The 21,042-nt window shown below is 39.7% G+C and overlaps 1 protein-coding gene across 5 annotated transcripts in view; it reads right to left on the bottom strand.

Annotated features, from left to right (window-relative positions):
• Positions 1-21,042, bottom strand: part of Ppargc1a (PPARG coactivator 1 alpha) — a 607,930-nt gene that overhangs the window by 54,614 nt on the left and 532,274 nt on the right. The window lies entirely within an intron of this gene.

Raw genomic sequence — 21,042 nt, 5'->3', positions numbered from 1 at the left:
GAAAACGATAATCTAGGTAAGTTTTTACTAAAAGGAAGCATACCCATTAAATATTATTAAGCCGATCAAGGAAGTAAGCAAATAGCACTGCCCCGCCCATGGCCTAGGCACATAGGCTAAGAAACATCTGAAAGAATAAACACCAAAGTGTTACAAGAGCTGAGACTTCAGATGACTGTAACCTAAATCAATTAAAAAATAAAAATCCAAGGTGTATGCTCCTGTTTGTGGTGTGGGGAAAGAGGAGCCAGAGAAAAGCTCAAGTGTTAAGGTCAATTAGTTAAGGTCAGATCAGGACAAGCCAACTTCACGGACTCAGCTTCCAATTGACCTTCCTTGGGCCTTTTCTCATCTGTAAAAAAAAAAAAGTAGCAATGAAACCTGTCATGGGTATCCAATAAGGCTATTGGACATTAAACATATATATATGACTATGTACTTTGAGGAAGAGTTAAGAAGCATTATGTAAAACTGGAGTACTAAAGATTCATGCATTTCAGATAAAATCGTTAAAAAAAATATCTACTGAATTTCTCAAGTGCCATGCTTATACAGTTGAACCCTTGACTTAGATTTATTTCTTCCTCGTAACACTTCACAATAGTAGGTAGACTATAATAAAACTGTATAAAAACAGTCACAGAATCTGTACGAGATTCCATACAATAAAGCCACTGGAGCAGGAGAGAAACCATGATGCCCTCCCACTAACCTGTTCCCGGAATCCTCTTTGCCTTAGCTGATAGCAACAGTGGTAGAAAAACTACCAGGGCTGTCTGTTGGGATAATGTCATCCAGCTGTAATCTGCTCAGGGATAAAAGATCCAAGGCTATTAGTGTGGGGTAGCCCTGGAGTAGATGCCTTCGCCTCCAGCCACAATAGGAAAACACTAGCCTTTAGCAATTGATGGCAAAATAATTTGATGCCATTTATAGCATCAATTGCTGCTCAATTTGGCTCTGGAAGAGCAGTCAATATTCCTGAAACATGCACCCAGGCACTCTCATTTGGCTGCTATTCCCATCAATAGTATGTCCATTGTGAATAATTCCAAAGTAGTAGTCTAAATTTGATGGGATTTTGCCCTACAAGAATAGAATTCAAGTTCTAATTTTAACCTCTATAGGCATGGGTCCCTTGTGGAGGCATCTGGGCTGTACAACCTGTAAACATGGAGACCACTGCTTGATGACATCATGGTAAGGATTAAATGAAACATTGGGCATGAAGGACACCATGGAATACCAGATAAATATTTCCAACTATTTCTTTAATTATGTTCCTTAGGTAAAATCACTTGAAAAGTATTACACTGTCATAAATGAGAAAAACTTAAGAAGAAACCCCAGGAAACTCAATGACATAAGAACTTAATCTATTACCTAAAATGAGCCATATCACAATCCTTATAAACTGGGTTTAGCTTAGATGGTAAAAGACTCAGAGATATTGCCTTAAATTCACAACAGCTGAACTAGGACAACAATGTCATTTTAAAAAGTAACCAAGAACCTCCCAGTCAAAGGAAATACAAACAAAGGATATATGTGAAAAGGAAATTTATTGTGTTTGAACATGATAACAGGAAGAAGCTAATTAAAATATTTTCTCAAAAATAAGACTAGGGGCCAGTTGCGGTGGTGGTACACACCTGTAATCCCTGCATCTTGGGAGGCTGAGACAGGAGGATCATTGAGTTCAAAGCCAGCCTCACCAACAGCAAGATGCTACGCAACTATATGAGACCCTGTCTCTAAATAAAATACAAAAAAGGACTGGGGATGTGGCTCAGTGGGTTGAGTGCCCCTGAGTTCAACCTCAGTACCAAAATAATAATAATAATAATAATAATAATAATAATAATAATAATAATAATAAGTCTTGAATAAAAACTATAGGTATTTTACTTAAATTATTGATAACATTAAAGAAAAAGTCAGTCATTATCATATGCATGCATCAAATTATAATGTACCCACAAATATGTACAAATATTTTGTCTCAATAAAAAAGAGAAGACTTAAAATACTAAATAGGGGTGGGGATGTGGCTTAGTGGTCAAGTGCCCCAAAATTCAATCTCCAGTACCAAAAAAATAAAATAAAATAAGGGAAAAGGTCATATACACATGTAGGGTTCTTGAAGGCCATGGCCATGTTTTACTTGGCTTTACTCATTCAGTTCTCCTTTTATTCATTTGTCGATTTAGAAAGTGTGTTTTGGAAGGCTGGTGTCTCAGGTGTGTGAGCACACAGCAGTGAACCTGGTGGACAGTATCCCAGTCTTCATGCTGTTTCGAGGATCCTAGCTAGCCAGTATTCATTCATCCGCAAAGTAATATGATTATTTGCATGTTGTATGAGGTTAAAAAAAAAACTAAACCGAAAAATATGGAAATGAAAATCAAGAAAGGGAATTAGAAGAAAAAAAAATGGAAGAATCCCTAATGTTAGACTCATTTTTAGTTGTAAATGAAAAACTCTTATTCTTATTATACTACTTTTTGGGGCTGTGGACTTCAGAAAATAATCACTGTCTTTGAAATGTGAATTAAAGTTTTAATCACCACTCACAACGCCAACAGCTCTTCATTCTTAAACATTGCCAAGGTCTTCTGTAGCTACATCTATATATAATAAAGCACTAGAGGAGAAGCAAGATTTCTCTTTGAGCCCCTGTGAAGTGATTGGACTCATGTTGCCATAAAGACCATACAGGCCAGATAAGAGCAACCTCCAGCTACCAGGGAACTCAAAAGTCAGCTCCTGCTTTGGCAGAAACAGTTGATTCCTATAAAGTACAAGCATGGCAGCAAGATGCAGCCTTCTGACTAGTAGATAATACCCTGAGCTACAGCACTTTTTAATCATTACACCTTCAATCTTAAAAGATGAAATCAAACATTTCAAAATAAAGGCAAGACAAGAAAAATGACTAGGTTTACAAACAAATGAGTGACAGTCACAGTCATTGACTAAATTTTTCTTGGGCTAAGGATATTGTTAAGCACTTTGCACAGATCATTCCCTTTTATCCACTTCACAATCCCGTGAAATAACAATTATATCACCATTTTACAGATTAGGAGACTGAGGCTTCCAGAGTTTAAGTACTTTAAGAAAGGTCATATAACAAACATGTGGCAGAGTAGGAATTTGAACCCAGTTTCCTGTCCTGAGTGACCCTAAATTTTCCCAAGCATTTTTCCAGTGACAGAATTCAGACATCCTTACACTTTTATAGATAGAAATTTAAAATTTAACTGTTAATTTTATTTTTAAGATTTCTTTGGGGGAAAACACAGCTCAAGGAATATTCTTCTAGGAAAAAAAAGTCACTGTTTCATGGCTTCTAATGAGTTGCTGCAGTTCAAAAATCTCATTACATTCTGACAATTAAGTTGCTAATAAACTGAGGGACCACTAATTGACTTATCCATCTCACAAACTCCAGATCCAGCGAGCAACCTAGAACACAGTTTCCATCACTTGACTAAAACTCCTTGGCATTTGCAGCGCATTGGTGATTAGACTTGATTTGGTAAATGGCATATTGTTCTCGTACCTGACAGGAAGTTCTGATTGGGATGCACATGCCCGCCCACGGTAGTAGCCACATGTTGCACTGGTGCCGACTGTATTACCAACCAACCGTACCATATTCTTATGCTGAGGCCAAAGCAATGGCTGTGTGGGCCTAATATCAAAAATTTATGGTAATTGAAACCATGGAATCTTAGGAAATGCAGTCAATTTCATAGAATACCAAAAGGTCACTGTATTCAATTTATACTTGAAGCTGAGCACAATATTGAAAATACACGTGAAAACAAATGATCTTATCGGTTGTCTAGGATTCAACATTTTACTGACTATATAAGGTAATTTACTGATTACCAAATAAATGCATTATCTGTGTTAAGCCTTGTAGTTGGCTCACCAAGTTCTTGTAAAGAACTTAACACTGTGAATACATTACTAAATATGTCAGCATTACCATATTAACTGCTCTGTTGAAGCTTCAGTATAGGACTGAATCTTTTTCCATCCCATGTTCCACTAGTAACATTAAAGATTCTCTGAAATGTTGCTGTCTACTCAAACTTTTGCTAATATGCTTCTTCTTCAAGGGCTCTTTAAAAACAAGAACATTAAGTTCACTAAATTTGGTGCTTCTCAAACATTAATGTGCACGTAGAATACCTGGAGATGTTAAAATGCAGATTCTGACTGAGGGAAGTCTGGGGTGTGGCCTAGGATTCTGAGTTTCTACCAAGCTCCCAGATGATGCTTGGGCTGCTAAGCCACAAACACCAATTTAGTAGCAAGGTCCTAGTTTCCATCCACGCAGCACATTTTCTCTAGTACATCACCCCATTATGCAGGGCAGAAAAAATTTGGTTTGATTACAGAATAATCCCCACTAGAGAGAGAGAGGCATGCCAGCAGGTTCTGAGTTAAGACTTAGATGTTTCTATCATTTCATTCATTCTGGCTCAGGCTGCAAATTGCAGGTCTTTAACCAGAACAGGCCCAGACATGGCCCAAATGTGGTTCTTGACTACAAGATATTTTCAAACAGTATTAGAATAAAAAATAACATTTATTGAACTGAAAAGTTTACCTAAAATTTCTGCATTTTAAAAATAAAGCAGAAAATCTGGACAGAGGGAATCAGAGGGGGCAACTGATCACGTCCGTCAGAGTGACTTCTCTCCTCCCACAGCCCTGACCCAACTTTCTGTGGCCAGGGACTGGCCTGCCCTCTCAGCTATGTCACACACTTGAACTTCTGCCCACCTCTCTGACATTGAATCACCCTCCTCTCTCCTCTATTTTCCCCTTTTAAATCTTTCTCCATTTTCTCATATCCTTATTTTGGCACCCCTGATATGAAAAAAAAAATTTTTTTTTTCTCCTTTTCACTTTTTTTCCTCATAGAACTCCTTCAGGTTTCTGATCTTGCTTCAGTCCTTCTGTGTCACCAACTTTTGGTTAAGCACATGAACCTAACTTTTTTATACTATCTTAGCACACATCCATACCATGTTTTATGTTTTATTATATAAAGTCTAGTTTTTATATTTTTATAAGCACATTTTTAAAAATTTTTATTTCTGGCCAGGTGTGGTGGCGCACACCTATAATCCCAGAGGCAGGAGGATTGCAAGTTCAAAGCCAGCCTCAGGAATTTAGTGAGGTGCTAAGCAACTCAGTGAGGCCTTGTCTCTAAATAAAATACAAAATAGGGCTGCAGATATGGCCCAGTGGTTGAATGCCCCTGAATTCAATTCCCATTATCACCTCCACAAAATAATTTATTTATATATATATATAGTTTCTGGGGTTTCTGTGTGTTTGTTTGTTGTTGTAATTTTTGAACCTAGAGCCTTATGCACCCTAAGCACATGCTATACCACTGAACCGATCCCAGATTCCTATAAGCACATTTTTATCAGTCTTTATTTGTGCAGCCAAATAGATATGTAAAGAAACATGACCCGTGATCCAGATAAGCATATATGTGCTTGGAGGATTTTTCATATGCAAGTCCCTGGGTGGTAAAGCAGCTGACACCTGCAGAAGCTGCACAAGGGACAAAAAGCTAAGTGGGCAGGAACTGGGCTTGCTCTGCCCTGGGGGAGCAGCCAAACTTCTCTGGGTCTCAGTTTTCCATCCATTGGGAAAATAAGGATGAAATACCTGACTCAGGCGGTTGTAAAGAGTAAATGAATTAAAACATGAGAAGGGTTTAGAATTTTGCCCGGCACATAGAGGCCTTCCGTAAATTTTAACTCTCATCCCTGTTAGTTTTATTATCCACAAAGAGTTTATAATCTAGTCAAAGAAGTGAGACAGGAACAATGAAAATGTAACTGACTCCACAAGGCCATGTGTACATGACAAATGTCAGACGAGTCATTCAGATACGAAGTGTTAGTTCTGAGAAGGGAGAATCATGTTGAGTTTTAAATGATGTTGCCAAGAACCTGGAAAAGGGATTTCTTATCAGGTCACAGGATTTTTAGCATAGTTGTGTTATTTTGGTCATGGAAATCCCTTCGACAACCATTCAAAAAATAAGGCCCATTCTGAGCACTTCTAGACTTCACATAAAACTTCATGATCCTGTCCAGCAGCCAGAAATTTGTCCACATGCCCCCTCCACCCCGCCGTGTGTAGCCTGAGAGTTCTTATAGTCAAAAGGTCCCGCGGGCTTAGCAAAGGAACGCAGCTTGAGAGAAGAAATAAAAACTCTATGAACGAAGATGCCCTTGTCCCACCAAGATGAGTTTTTATACTGAAGATAAGCATTGGACTAAAACGTTTGGCTCAGCAGAGAGCTCGCCTCTGAGCATTATTTAGTGAGGTGCATTTCCTGGGGAGGGTGTGACATTTATGTCTATAGTCCAAGTACCTAATAAAATGGTTGGAATACACAGACACAGATAACTCCCAGATGGGTGAATGAGCAGACAGGAAGGAAAAAAAAGTGGGGGAGAGGGGCTTTTTTTTTTAAATATATAAAATAGGCTGAAATATTTTACCAGCCTCTTTAAGTGATCTTCGGACCTAGCCACTTTTCCTACCTCATTGTCACACAAACCTACCTTTTAGCACTCAAGACAAACAATTTTTAATTTTATATGTATTTTAAAATACTCATCTGTAATTTCAAATTGTTGGCAACTCAGAACCAACCAGACATTCAAAAACCACCTGTGAAACATATGAGAATGGTTGAATCTTAACTGGAGCCTTCTTTAGGGCAATCAGGAGCTTACTATGCTTGGTACTTCTTAAATTACCTATTGTTGTGCTTTGTGCAATGTACACATTCCTAATGTCATGCACCTCATAAGCATGTACTGTTTCAGAGGCTGAGTTAAGTAATGGAACTATTGAAAATTAACCCAGACCCCCAAATAGTTCCCCAGCCATAAGGACAGAAAGAACAGATGAGGGGCAGGCAGATTGAGAAATCATGGGGACAGCACAGCTGCTACAGGACCCAGAGTGGGGGTATCTGAGCTCTCATAGGGTTTTGGGGGTTCAAGGTCTGAGAGAAGAGACTTAGAAGGGAACCTGAAAAGAGGGGCATGAAGAGATGCACTACATCAGAACAAAACCAAACCATGCAAATTGTACCCCCCAAAGCCAGGGTCACCAGACCTGGCATAGAGCAGACATTCATTCAACATTCATCAAAGTAATGAATAATTACACTAGTACTACATCACAGGAATCAATCACATGATACTTACTCCGACCAAATTCTTCCACTTTGAACCAAAGTAAAATATAGCATGCACAAATTTGTCACTACTGTTATAATAAAAAGCAAAGTAGCTGGGTCCCCTATCCCCATCCCATAAAGCTCACACAATGTATATTAGCACTTCCTGCCTTTCCAGAATGTGCCACCACAACTGTAAAGAAAATCAAACAGCAGTTGTTAATGCTAAAGGCTAAAACTTATGTAGCCCATGCTCTGAGCACAGATTTTCTGTGCTGATATTTTCATAGTGTGGACCACACTTCCTGCTTCCTGGTTTCGGCTTACCAGGACTCATTAGTCATTGTGAACATAGTTGACTAAATGTGTTTCACTTTAACACACAAAAAAATGCCTTTGCGTAGGTTCTCAGCTGCATCAGAGGGAGGCCCAGGCCAGGCTCAAAGCTGCAGGGCACTCTGAGAAGACAGACACACTGTGGCTGCTTGTCTTCCCTCCAAAGGTTACATTTCACAACAGAGATTAAACATCTTACCCATTCTTAGATTACTTTTTAACATTCTACACTAATGATAGCCACTGGAGCAAGTAATTTTTGTCATGTCCCTGTGGCTTCTGTCTAGAACTTCCCAGTGGGGACTTTAATACATTTTGTATTTCTTAGATAGACATCATGAGCTTGGGAACTGTGCTAGGTATGGGGTTAACTCCATGTAAAATGGACCTGGCTCCTCCCTCCTGGAATTTGTCGTTGATGGAAGTGCACTTGGATCCATATTGGGGAACCCATCAACCATTTTCACCAAAGGCTCACAGAGGCCAGGGACAGGTTATTGGATGCACCCTCCCTGGAATTCGAATCTTGACCAAAATTCTCAAGCAGTTTTGTTCCCAAGGACACTTTTGGTTTTACAGAGCTATCCAGGAAATTCAGTGTATTGGATGTTCCTACAAATTGCCATTTATTGACTACCAATTAAGCACAAGCATTGAACTATGCACTCCCCTTCTATCTCTACCTACATTATTTGAAAAGTTAAAAAATGAAAAAGCTAATGTTATTTGGCAGATATACATAAAAGATTTCTCAGGGGCAGAAAATATATATCATTACAGAATATAATGTAACACATCCCTCTATGTCCCCAAAGCCTTCTGGACTCACAAAAGATGCTCATCACTGAGGCTCTGTAAGTGTTTCTGAAACTCTTGTGACAATATAAAAGGCAATGAGTGCATAGTGACAAATGCAGAGATCACAAGAGGGCAAGGAGTGCTCACCTGTGACAAATGATGTCAGGGAGGAGGTTTCGAGGAATACATTTACTGAGTGTGTGCCTATATCTACAGATAAATAGGTATCAGTATTTTAAAAGCAAAAAAATAACTGAAACATCAGCACTAATTTCAGTTGATGGAATTTCAGAGGACAGCCACTGGGTGGTAGAATTCCCACTGTTTAGTGGGGAACAAGAACCCCCTTCCTCTCCTTGTCAAGCAGTTTCTGCTCACAAGATCTCACATGCAGCCTGCAGACCTCAGAGCTATCATGCATTATTTCTTGAGTGCCCAACAAGTTTGTAACAGCACCACAATTTCCTTTTACAGAACATCCTTTCTCCCCCTGGACACGTGCAGAGAGCCACTAGGCAGAAAGCCCCACTCTCTCCTTGCCTCCGGAGAGCTGGCTCAGACCCAAGGCAAGCCCAGTGGAAGCTGAATCCTGATCAGAATCTTCTTGAAGTCCAGTTCCCAGGCTCCAGATTTTTCAGTTGTCAAGTCTAATTCAACACCCTCTCATCAATTCCATCACCACAGATATCCTCTGCCCGCTGCTTGAGAAAGCTGAATTTGATTCTTTTTGTTATTAGGTTGTTATTATTATTATTATATTGTTGTTGTTTGCAACCAAAGAACCTTAAATTATAAATCTCATCTCCTATAAGTAATTTATTAATGGTTTCCATGGAAGGAAATGGTGCTTGGTAAAGCGATAGCTTTGTTAATATTATATCGACTCTCCTGTTGGCTGTATTTGTGGAAGAAAGGCAAATGCCATCACCCCCAGGTGTCTATAGACTCTGCATTCATTTTGTCAAAAAAATATTCTTGCAGACCATCTTGTTCCTGGCACTGGGCAAAGCACTTTCAATGCCCTTTCATTTAGACCTAATGAACACCCTTTGCAATGAAAGGCCCATGTGGGCCTTTTAACACCAGCCCATTCCAGGATTGTGTTCTCCTGTTCATTATTCTGTCCTTAAAAGACTCTCACACGTGATAGATGGTCAGTAAATATTTGGCTGATGCACAAATGACCCTGTGAGGCCAGCATCATTTTATGAAAGGAGAAATGTATCCATGGTCCCAGTCCAAGTGGTAGAACTAGGCTTTGAAATTCAGGCTTCTCTGACTCCAGGGCCCAATCTAACCATCTTGCTCTACTGCCTCTTGCCTCCTCCACACAAGCAAAGGAGAAAAAAAGAACTGCTGACCTCAGGGAGCTTGGCAAGCCTCTCGAGTCACTGTTTTCTCAGTGTGAAGTGGAGATATGGCCCTCATTTGGTTTTTAAAGGCTTAATGCATTCCCACACGCATATGGAAAATGCTATGTAGAAGAATATCATAAAACTGGGAGTGTGTTTAATATTCAGAAGATTGAAAGTCAAATCCCACCTTTGCGATTGCTAGTTTGTGTATCAGCAAGGGTCTTAACTCTGAAACGCACTTCCATACCCCCAAAATGTTTGGTTTTTAGTCCATTTAGGAAGACAGAAAGAACAGGTGAAATTGGTGTGGACTAACTCTTGGAGTTGAAATATAAACATAAATTTACGTAAATCAATATATAATTTATATTTTATCAAATAAGTTAAGTATAAACACAAATTAAGGTAATATTAAATATGTTTATATGTTATAAGTGAATATGCTTATAAATATAAATTAAGGTATTATTATAATGACTTTTAATACCAGCCATTCCAGTGCACAGTTCAAATGAAACAGTCGACTCCGCAGACTTCCCAGGGAACTAAGTGCTACTGGGAAGCTGTTCAAGCATCGTTTCCTGTACTATTCATCCTTGGGGTCCCTCTGTTAATCAGGGAGGGAGGTATTGTTTAAAATGTCCATCCCACAGTCAGGCCAAGACAAGGTTCATAGCTCAGTGGTGATGCTAACACAGTCAGACACAGAGGCCCTGGGGAGCCACCGCAGACGTGGTCTTGAGCTTGCTGGGTTAGCGTTAGTCTGCATGAGTGCTGGAAGTGTAGGCAGAGGTGCCTTCAGGGTCTCCTTGCAAAGGAAAAGAAAAGGTATGTTCAAAGAAGATGTATTCAAAAAGTTGGGAGACTGTAAAGAGGAACATTAACAAAAATTCAAATATTTATTAAAAAAAAAAACAGGGAAAAAGTTTCACTACAACCGAGACAAATGGAAAATACTTAAATAGCATAGAAAATTCAAGAAGAATGCGACCTCAAAAAGGGCTTTGGTAGAAGACCATAAAGAAGTCTCTGGATAAAATGGTGGATATCGGGGGCAGAACAGGAGCAGGGCCAAAGAAGTGAGGAGACCTAGGCCTAAGGGTACAAACTCTGATAGAGGCAGGATGAAGAGTCTGGAGACTAATGCCCCACATGAGGACCAAAGCCAATAACACTATATACAAGTATTTTGCTGAGTAGATTTTAGTTGCTCTTACTACAAAAAGGTACATCCGAGTGTCAGATATGTCAATTTGCTTGACTGCAGTACCCATTTCACAATGGATAGTGACACTCCATGTTGTAGACCTTAAATGTACGCAATTAAAATAATTTTTTAAAAGAAGTCTCCAATGCCATTAGAAAAATCACCATGAAACTCAAGAGCATGGAGATGTAAGCAATGATCTTGTTTCCCCCTAATCCTTCCAAAAATAAATGACAATGTGACTGCTTCAGCAAGAATAAAAAGAATGAGTGAAGAACAACAGAAAGAATCTAAAATGTCAAAGGAAATGTAGAGAAAGAGTAAAAAGATAGATGCAGGCAGAGATCAGAGCGAGAATGCAAATAATGTTCAATGGAGGAGTTAGGTACCATGGACTTGCATGTGTCTGATAAGTGTAGATAATATTCTTTCTGACCATTCCTACAGAGGCCCCATGGGTGACCAGCCTCCACAAAGTCAGGTAATACCAGTTGCGTTCTTGGATATTTATCCTCATTCATTCAGCAGTATAGCTGTTACCATAATACCCTGATCAATAATTTGCTACCCAAACCAGAACACTATGACCTCCAAGTACAACTTATTTCAAACTAAGGACAGAGACACACACCAGCTCTTTCTCAACGTGCTGCAGTGGGAGTGGCCGTGAGCACTCTCATGTTTAGACAGCAATAAAACACTGTTTTGTCAACATAACCAGAAATGCAAAATGGACACCACTTTATCCTAAACATCTTTTGTACATCTTAAACATGTACAAAAACCTGTGTTATTCACAACGAAGAATGAACAAGCTGAAATTGAATTACTGACTGATTTGAAAATTTTGATACAATTACCAGACCCAGCCCAGCAGCTACTAAACATATCTTTTTACCCAGGTAATTTTTCCAGGGTGGTTTAAAAGATCACAAATTCAATGTCCTTCATTCATCCAATCATTCGCCAGCTACTGAGTACCTTTTACCTACTTGATTTTGAATTAGCTACTGAAAAATTTCTAGGAGAACACAGGTTCCAAAAGAAATAAAAATCATCATCCTGACTTATAATTTAGCTGAGGAATAACTCAAAGGTTTATGTCATGCTATTATTGGACTTCTATTATATGAAAAAAATTGTACATAAGAAAAAGGTGAATATATCACAATTTCAATACTTAATTTGGGAAGCAAAGAAGCCAAAATACCAAAAAAAATGCATATCCACTAATGTAAAATGATTTGGTGCCCCTCCCCTACAAGAGTTTATTTGGGAGTATGTGTATATTTCAATTGAATTTTTAAAGAATTTTATTTCCTACTAAACTTATCTTTCAGGAGACTTTCTAATAGGCATATTCTATTGAATCTAATTTACAGGCATGCCCAAGAGTCCAATAAAGCCAAGTTTAGGATGCATTATCAATACTTTGTAATTGCCTTCCTTCTTAACCAAATGCCAACAAAAATCTTAGTCAATCATTCAACAAGTATCAGCAGTATTCACAGTAGGGTGAAGAACCTACAGTTCCTAGCCTGACCAATTTAATATATGCTTTTAACTATACTCCTTTTCAAATGAAAATGTCCAGTAGGGCATGAACTCTCGTCCGCTGACCAGTCTGCAGCAGGGTGGATTCATGCTGATCTCTCCACTAAATGACACCAAATCTATTCGGACAAGATCAGGCAGCTCTGCCAGCTGTTGAGGGAGAGGTAGAATTAATCAGAAAACACTTCCTGACTTCAAGAGGTTCCCGTGATTTTAAAATTCAGATAGATTGAAAATGAGAAGATAGAAATAATTCCAGGCATTGGGAAAATTTGAAAGGGGCTGGGAGGAGAAGGAGGAGATGAGAAACTGGGTGCCCAGGCATAGAGGTATTCATTAAGAGGCAGTATAACAAGTGGTTGAGAACTGACCTTTGGGAGTTAGGCAACCTTAGTTCTTCTGATTGTCATTCTGTGACTTGACCCTGGTCGAGGTACTTATCTCAGCCATCCTTTCCAACCTGTAAACTGAGGTAATGTTTCCAACCCATTGTGATGATGATGAAGAGAATTCCAGATTAGTATTTAACTTAATAGAGCTAAAGTTTTTTGTTTTGCTTTTGTTTTTCCTTTACACTAAAACATAGCTTTAAATGTTTAACCTCAGGGCCTGGCAAATGCAAATTCCCACCAAAGCTACCATTACTATTGGCAAGAAGATTCCAGTAGATTATTGGCCTCAAAGCAAAAGCAAATCACCTTTAATAAGTGGGACAAAGGGGACCCCTGATGTCTCTCCTCCAGTATATTGCCAAATAAATGTTTTCTTTAGGACAGCTTTCAAAACTACTCAGAGCTCAACTATCATGATATTTTGTTCTAATGGCAGCCAGCCTACATGCCTGGCAATACACACGTCACACTCTGGATCCTTCCTCTTTGCTCCTCCCTGATCCTGTATTTTTCTTCAGCTGATCCCATTTCTCCAAATCACCCAAGTGTGAAGCCACAGCCACTTCTACTCCACCTTCTCTCACCACAGCATCTAACCTATCACTTTCTATGATAAAGATCTTTATCGATCTTTTCTCCACATCCATCCCTTCCTTTCACAGTCCCCATTCCCTCCTAATTCAAGCCCCATTACCTCAAGCTTGAAAACCACAACAGTTTCCTCCCTGGGCCCCCATCTGCAATCTCTGTCCAAGACAGCTCTTCTTCCCTGTGGTCTCCAGAAGAGTCCTAGGTCCCCAGCAAACCTTATGATGTCCTCACCCTGCTCGTCCTGACTTAAGGTGGATGTTCCTTAAGCAAGTCATTGAATAGCCCTGGGCCTCAGTTCCCCTGTTGTGCAATTAGCATGCTAAACTAAAGCTCATGTTAGTTTTTCATAATTCTAAGATTCTGTTCACTTGTACCTGGCTTGTCTTCTGCCCGATGAGTCCTATTTCCTAATCATCGCTTGGACGCTCCTCATCACCGTGACTTGTTCATACATTGGTACTATCCTATCAGTTTCTCACTTTAACACATAAGTCCTTGCACACAGAAGTGATAAATATGTGTTAAAATAATAATAACAACAGGAAAACTAACATTTTTCTTTTCTGCTGATGGAAGTCTATTCAGAGGCACCCTCCACCAGGGCAGGGCAACTTTTCTGTTGCTAATATCTTACCACTAGCCATACTTCTTCATGCAACAGTTTCTAATGGACACTGGAGGTGGGGCTAACTCACTGATTCTTAAATTCCACAGAAAGCTTAGAACAGGGTGGTGTTGAGTGACTAAGTCCATTGTCAAGTGACAATCACCCACTTGAGTAAGTCTTTTTGCCAAAAAGTCACTTGAGTGAGTCTTTTGCCAAAAAGCTGTGTAACCCCCAAGAAAGATCATTCTTAAAAGTTCTTATGCTTCTTTTACATGGACCATAGTTTCTGACAAAGTTCTAGGCACATAGCAGAAGGTGAAAAAAATAATGGTTGGATTCATGATCAGATCTGGTACATATGGGATGGGATGCCCTCAGGGGTCCTGGGAGCAACACGGGGAGGGGGAGGGGTGCCTGGGATCACCAAAGTACAAGTGAGGGAGTATTCAAAAACATGATGGAAGGTTGTGAACATTCACCAAAGAACAAGAAGGGAGCCTTCAGCAACAGAATCTACATGGAGAACAAAGGACAGACAGAGACAGTGACCCAAGGCTCCAAGTTTGGGGGAAAAACAGCAACCCGGCTCTGATCTCTGGGAACACACAAACAAGAAGTTAGGCAACCTGGTATGCGCTGTATTGCAGTGTCAGCCTTGTGCTAAAGATTAACAGCCAGACTTAAAGGGGACTAAAGATCAAGCACAAGCCTGCAAGGCTCCAGGCACCTCACTGGCAGGAGTCTACAACTGCAGCCCGGGAGAGCCTGGACCACGCCAGCTTTCTGCAGAAACAAGCACCATTTGATCCTGTAACAGTCAATAGAGTATCTCAATCAGGCAAATAGATCTTAGAGATGGTTATGCTGCTGGCCAATGTTTCTGAGGCTTCCGGATAGAAAATGCCAGTTGCACCTGACTGACACTTAGGAGAAGCAGTGGGAACCAGGAAATTGGAGTTCTGGTTAAATGCTAACTTCCAAATTCCTAATCTGTGGGAAAATGGAAAGCATGCGCAACCAAGGGTACTGTCTGGCACTTTGTGAAATGTTTCATGAGAAACCTGGCAATTCAGGTGGGATCAGATTCTGAAGAGAGGAGACTGGAGGCATGGTGTCTGGGACATAGTGGGATCTCTACACGGGTCCCAAACTTGTTTGATTGCCATTTTGTGGGTGTGGCATCTCATCTCTGCTATTTGGCAACTCATCTGCTTGAGGACTGGGTCCTCGTGTTGACATGTTTCCACCACTCACTGCACCTGGACTTGCAAGTCATAGAATTCATTCCTATGTACATACATGAAAATATCTAAGTGAATACCACTGTTGTCCACATCCACAAGAATGGGGTTCTAATTAGAATAGCATATGATCTATGCATGTATAATTAGAATAGCATATGCATCTATGCATGTATAATTTTATCATAACAGATTCTATTGTCATGTATAACTAAAAAGAATCATTAAAAACAAATAAGTAAATAAAATAAAATATAAATAAATATCTGGTGATGATTGTCTCACAGGTATCATATATGGCTGAAATCTATCCCACACTAGACTGGAAATTGTACTCTTCTGATTTGGGGTAGACTAGTCAACCTGGGAATAATCTTAAACTTCATCCATCAACAGAACCCTGCCTGATGAAATGAATAAAAGCTAATATATCGTGAAGTTCTGTAATTCTCACAGGTGGTTGTACAATCCACACCTATACCCCTACACACACACACACACACATACACACAGTGGAGGTGCTGAACACTAAAGAGCTGATCAAGTTGTTTGTATACACTATATAGAGACAGACAGACAAGAATTGACAGAGCAATAGTCTCACAAAGACTTGTTAATATGTAAGAACGAAAGACACCAGGAATAGCCAGCCCAGAGTTTCAAAACTGCATTTTCTTTGCTTTCCGTGTTTAAATTACACACTGCAAAGTCACTGAGGAGAAAGCTTTAAGAAAACTTTCATTTGCTGTGGTACAGCCGGTCTTTCTTTGCCTAAAAAAAAATAAATAAACCCCTAGAAACGTTTCTTTCTTCTCATAGACATTAATAATGATAGCTTGAGCCGTAAAGACTTGGTTTTACTGAAGGTAATGGAGTAATGTTTATTTCCATTAGACTAGGCCTATAAAATCCTCTTTTTATAACCATGAGCCTACAATTTCAAAACAGCAAAGCTTGACATTTTGGTCTCTGACAGGCAACACTTAATATTGGGATGTTTTAAAAATCTATATGAAAAAAGCTCTTAATACAAGATAGGCCGAACATTTTCCCCGCAAATGGTTTGTTTTAGCTATCTCTCTTCCTCCCGGACGGACAGGGAAATCAGACAGCTTATTGGCTTAGTTTGTTAGCCAGGTTAAAGGGATGCAGTACTGGAAGACTCTTAGAGGAGCTTACCCCTGGGCTAAAAATAGCAGGCACTAGAGAATTATCTTAAATACGACCAAACTTGCTCTGTACTGTGAATGCAGATAACTGTAATATGTTTCCATTTTTGGTCATTTCAGAGCTTTTTTATTTATTTATTTTAGTTTGTCTTGTTGTAGCTGACTATTTAATTCACTTCTGATTCTATTTGTCACATTTGCTCTGAGATATTGCCCAGGGGTGTTTGAGGAATCCTTCTTATTTAGCTGGGCTGCTTTTGTTAATATCTAATGAGCTGTTGGACTGCCAAGCAGGCATCCATGAGGCTCATTAGAAGGCAAATTCATGAAAACATGTGATAAAGAACCTACTATGTGTAACCATTCTCTTGTCTTCCTCCTAAGAGGTGGGAAATGCAATTTACTACATTTCATAAATAAGTATGAATATGCTGAACTTCTGATTTACTCAGGCCTCATGAGTAAATTCTCTCTTTTCCTCTTTTTACTCCTCTCCTGGTGTCCTGGGTGGTGCTTTCTTTGTACCTTTGCTGCTGATCTCTTCCCCTTCATGGTTTAGGGCCACCTTCACAAAAGTGACCTCTGAAGGAGAAACCCTGCATCTTACATTTCATATGCATGATACACCTCTGTACCATGAGCACCTACATCAGTGTCTCATAGGTAGGTGCTGCTCTTTAAATAGGTGATAATCAGGCCAATTTAAGAATGAGTGAAATTAGTTTTTGTACTAGAGTATCCTCAGAGCTTACTGAACATGCAAAGTCATCCTCAAGTCCTGACCAGCTTCTCGATTCCATTCCAGAAAAGTTTACAAAGCCCCTGCTGAAGTAGCCAAGATGGCCACAAATGCAACTGCACAATATAAACCAGGAGAAGCCAGAAAATTAAAGTGAAGGGGATTCTCTTCTCGCTATCGTTGCACCCCAGTACCTACAATCATAATCTATAGAAAATTCACAACTTCCAGAAAGCCCAGAAGCCATAGACTTACCTTCCTTCCCTACCCCAGGACTTCTCCCTAGCCCCTGTGCTTAACTTTTCCAAGAAATCAGGTAACTGCTGTACAATTATGAAACAGTAAATGGGTGCAATCATGCAATCACTTGTCCATAATTGGCAAATTCTTTTCATCGTAATTGTTGACAAGGAAACTACAGCAATGATAACAAAATATCTGCAAAAATTTTGAAGTTTGTACCCATTGAAAGAATCAAAACTGACCAGGAAATATGGGAAATGTTGGGAAGAGTTTGCTGGAAATTTGTGGCCCTGAAATTTCATGAATTCCTAGGTAACAGTTGGTTCCTTGTACAGAAGCAGAAGTTATTTGAGTTCTCTAGAACCCCTGAAAGGTACCTGTTCTTCAGCTCTTCATTAAGTGTGAGAAATGACCTCCTTCTGTAGGGGACAAGAACAAATTCTCCCTGTCCTTAGCAGTGCCTTTGTGGACATGCAATGGCTTAATACAACTACATGTCTCTCAACTGCCACTGAAACCACTATCTATCTTAATCTGCACACCAAGTCGACCAGTGAGTTAGAAGACAAGTTCACAGCCACTCTGGCAGACACACTGCATATTGCTGTCACTGTTGGCTCTGTTTATAAACCATCTCTTGGAGAACATGTTCTCAGATCTTTGACATGTCTTATTTTTAGCCTGATTGGTCAGAATTTCTGGGAAGGTCATTTTATTAACTCTCACTCTCTGAGTTCAGCAGAACCACTGTAAGTCCAGGGGTTAGCAAGTACAGGAGAGAGCTCCAACGTGCATCAGAAGGTGCTGGGCATTGAGGAGGTGAGGAGGTGCCAGCTTCTCTTGTGTGGTTTATAATATGGTTCAAGAGACACAGTCAAGAAGGTACCACCTAGACAGCAATCGAAAGCCCTCAGCGGAAGGAGAAGATGCTCCTTGGCACATGAGACAACCACAGCTCTGTGCCAAAGAGGGCCACACATACCTTCCTAAATTTAGGGACTTAATAGTTTATCCTGTGCCTGGTAAAGGCTCCAACTAAACAGAGACCAAAACAACCCGTCTTTAAAATAGCACATTGTCACAATGCCATTTATGGAAATGGTATCTATGGAAAATTTCCTTTGGATTCTCCCCTCCTTAAGACTCATTTCCAATGGCACTCAAAAGAGGACTGATTTAATTTCCGATAACCCCCGCCGCACACCTTGTATTCCTGCTCTGCCCTTAATTTGCATTGATGCTCTCCTTTCCACGGCTTGGCTCCATGGAAGGGACGGAGATGGCAGGGCAGGCTGCCTTGAACACAGCCCGGAATCAGCTTTTATGCTACGAGACGAAAGGTCGGTGGAAAGGCCCACCGCCGGCGCAATTAATCGGGTAGCTCAGGGACCATCCACTGGTTCAAGAATAGCTTGCAGGTGAGTGATGGACAGGGTCATGGCTGCCTGACGGCATCAGGGGCTATTATGACAGCCATAAAGAGAAAGGGGAAAAATTGAACAAGGGGAAGAATTACTCCTGAAAGGGACATGAAGAGAGACACAAATGCCTTCATACAAAGGATAAGCGTGAGAAAGTGCCAGGGGAGCTGGACAGCTTACAGTGGACAAGGAGGACAGCACTCTTTGAAACTGCCCAAGTTTGAATATTAATGAGGGGTCATGACCTAACCAAGACTCAGGCTCCACCTAGAGAAGCCCAAGCTGTCCATTTCCAGGTGCAAGGACCAGAGCCAGTCGAGAGAGTTTGGATTAAAAAAAAAGATACAGCTGGAGGATTCTCTGAGTTTCTAGACAGAAATTAGATTTAGGGAACTTGGTCTTATATATTAACTGAAATCTTTTATCCAAAACCAAGTAGCACATTTTAATGATTGCTTTGCAAGCCCTGAGGTGGGTAATTTTTTATTTATAAGAGACTCAAAAAAAAATGGGAAGGAAAAGGAGAGTAATTACTCTTGGTACTAATATTTTGATTTAATGTGCTCCACGTGCCTATGTACAAACACATTGTGCATTGTTGGAGTGGTGGTTTATTTGGAGGCTGGGTAGGATAAAGATGGAAAGCAAAGAAGAGAGGCATGTGAAAAATTTCATTTTAAGGTAATGTGGGGAATGACCTACTTGATGTTAACTCTATTGGTTGTATTTGTCTTCACTAATGTCTCTCTAGCCAAAGAGCTTTACAATTGACAGGTAAAGGAATTGGTGGTCTCTTAGGTGGAGTAAATCTCAACAGTTGTGTTTACTAGGGGAGAAAGTATTCTTAACAGATTTTCAAATTAACTTCAACATTTCTTGGAGTATTCTCTTATTGACCATGTACACACTGATTGGGAAACACTTACAGGATAGTATCAAGAGACTCCATAAAACATTTTAAATCCAAAATCACGTGTACAGGTTGTACATATGGTGCACCTTTCTCTTTCATCATCAGGCATTAACAGACATAGGCACTTATGCAGATAGATGAATTTTAGAAGTTGACTTGTGCAAGCAGCAAATATTTTATCAAAGTATTTTAATAGAAAGATTTCAAAATCATTTACATATTTCCCCCCATGTTAAAAATTATGGGAATTGATTTTTGTAGCATTGTATGACATTGCAAAATAACTGTAAGAAGCTGTAGCTATTTGCCCTCTAACTAAATGGCCCCAGATAGTTATATTTTGAGTGTTTGCTAATTTATAGTCTTTTAGTCTTATCTTTTGGTCAATTCTTTCATCTATGTTCTCCTTTACCATCTTATTAACTTTCTAAATCATTTATTCTCATGTCTGATGTACTCAGGAAACAGGTAACTGGATTCATTTAAACTGTAAATTAAACAAAAGGAAGAAAGTGCTAAGTGAGGGCTGGGAGAAGCTTATCTGGAAATAAAATGAGCTAGGTGTGAGGGAATTTTTCTGAACCTAGTTTGGCTTCTCGAAGACATCTTTACAAAATGGTACATTTCTCGGCTGTTTAAAACAATTACTAAATACTACGTTAATAATGGGCAGAGAAATGAGGTTTTCTAGTGTGAACTATAAAAATAGCCCTCTGATTACATGAAACATGCATCCTATCTATAAGACATACATCTTCTCTTTCAGCCATAGAACACCTAGCAGGAAATAAAAACGAACCAGTAACCAAATGGAAAATGTGGAAACGGCGTTTTGTTTTTCTTGACCACAAAAACAGCAGAGAGGTCATACGGTCCCATTAGAGGGTATCATCCCTTCTGCTGACTCAGAAAAGAAGCACATTTGCCATTCAAAGACAAACTAAACAGGGCAGGGCTTGTGCTATGTGGATTCATAGACTCAGTTATCTGCTGAGACCAGGCAACATTTAGTTACCTCCTAATGCATCTAAACACAGAAATTTCTTTAACTCCGTGTGGACAGAATGTCTCTGTCCAAATTTCCAGTTTGAACAAATATTGCAAAGCAGTCCAGACTAGATTTACCCCAGGAGAAATTTGACACAAATTCCTTTAGGACGGGGGGCAGCCACCTCAGCGACATTGCTGGGATTGCGGGTGATAGGATTAAAGGAGCTAGACAGTGGCATTGTGACCTAA

This window comes from Marmota monax, unplaced genomic scaffold (genome assembly GCF_021218885.2).
Source record: "Marmota monax isolate L192 unplaced genomic scaffold, Marmota_monax_Labrador192_F-V1.1 WCK01_AAM20220418_F8-fsc00009, whole genome shotgun sequence".
Lineage (NCBI taxonomy): Eukaryota > Metazoa > Chordata > Mammalia > Rodentia > Sciuridae > Marmota > Marmota monax.
This window is presented reverse-complemented; position numbering and strand designations above follow the sequence as displayed.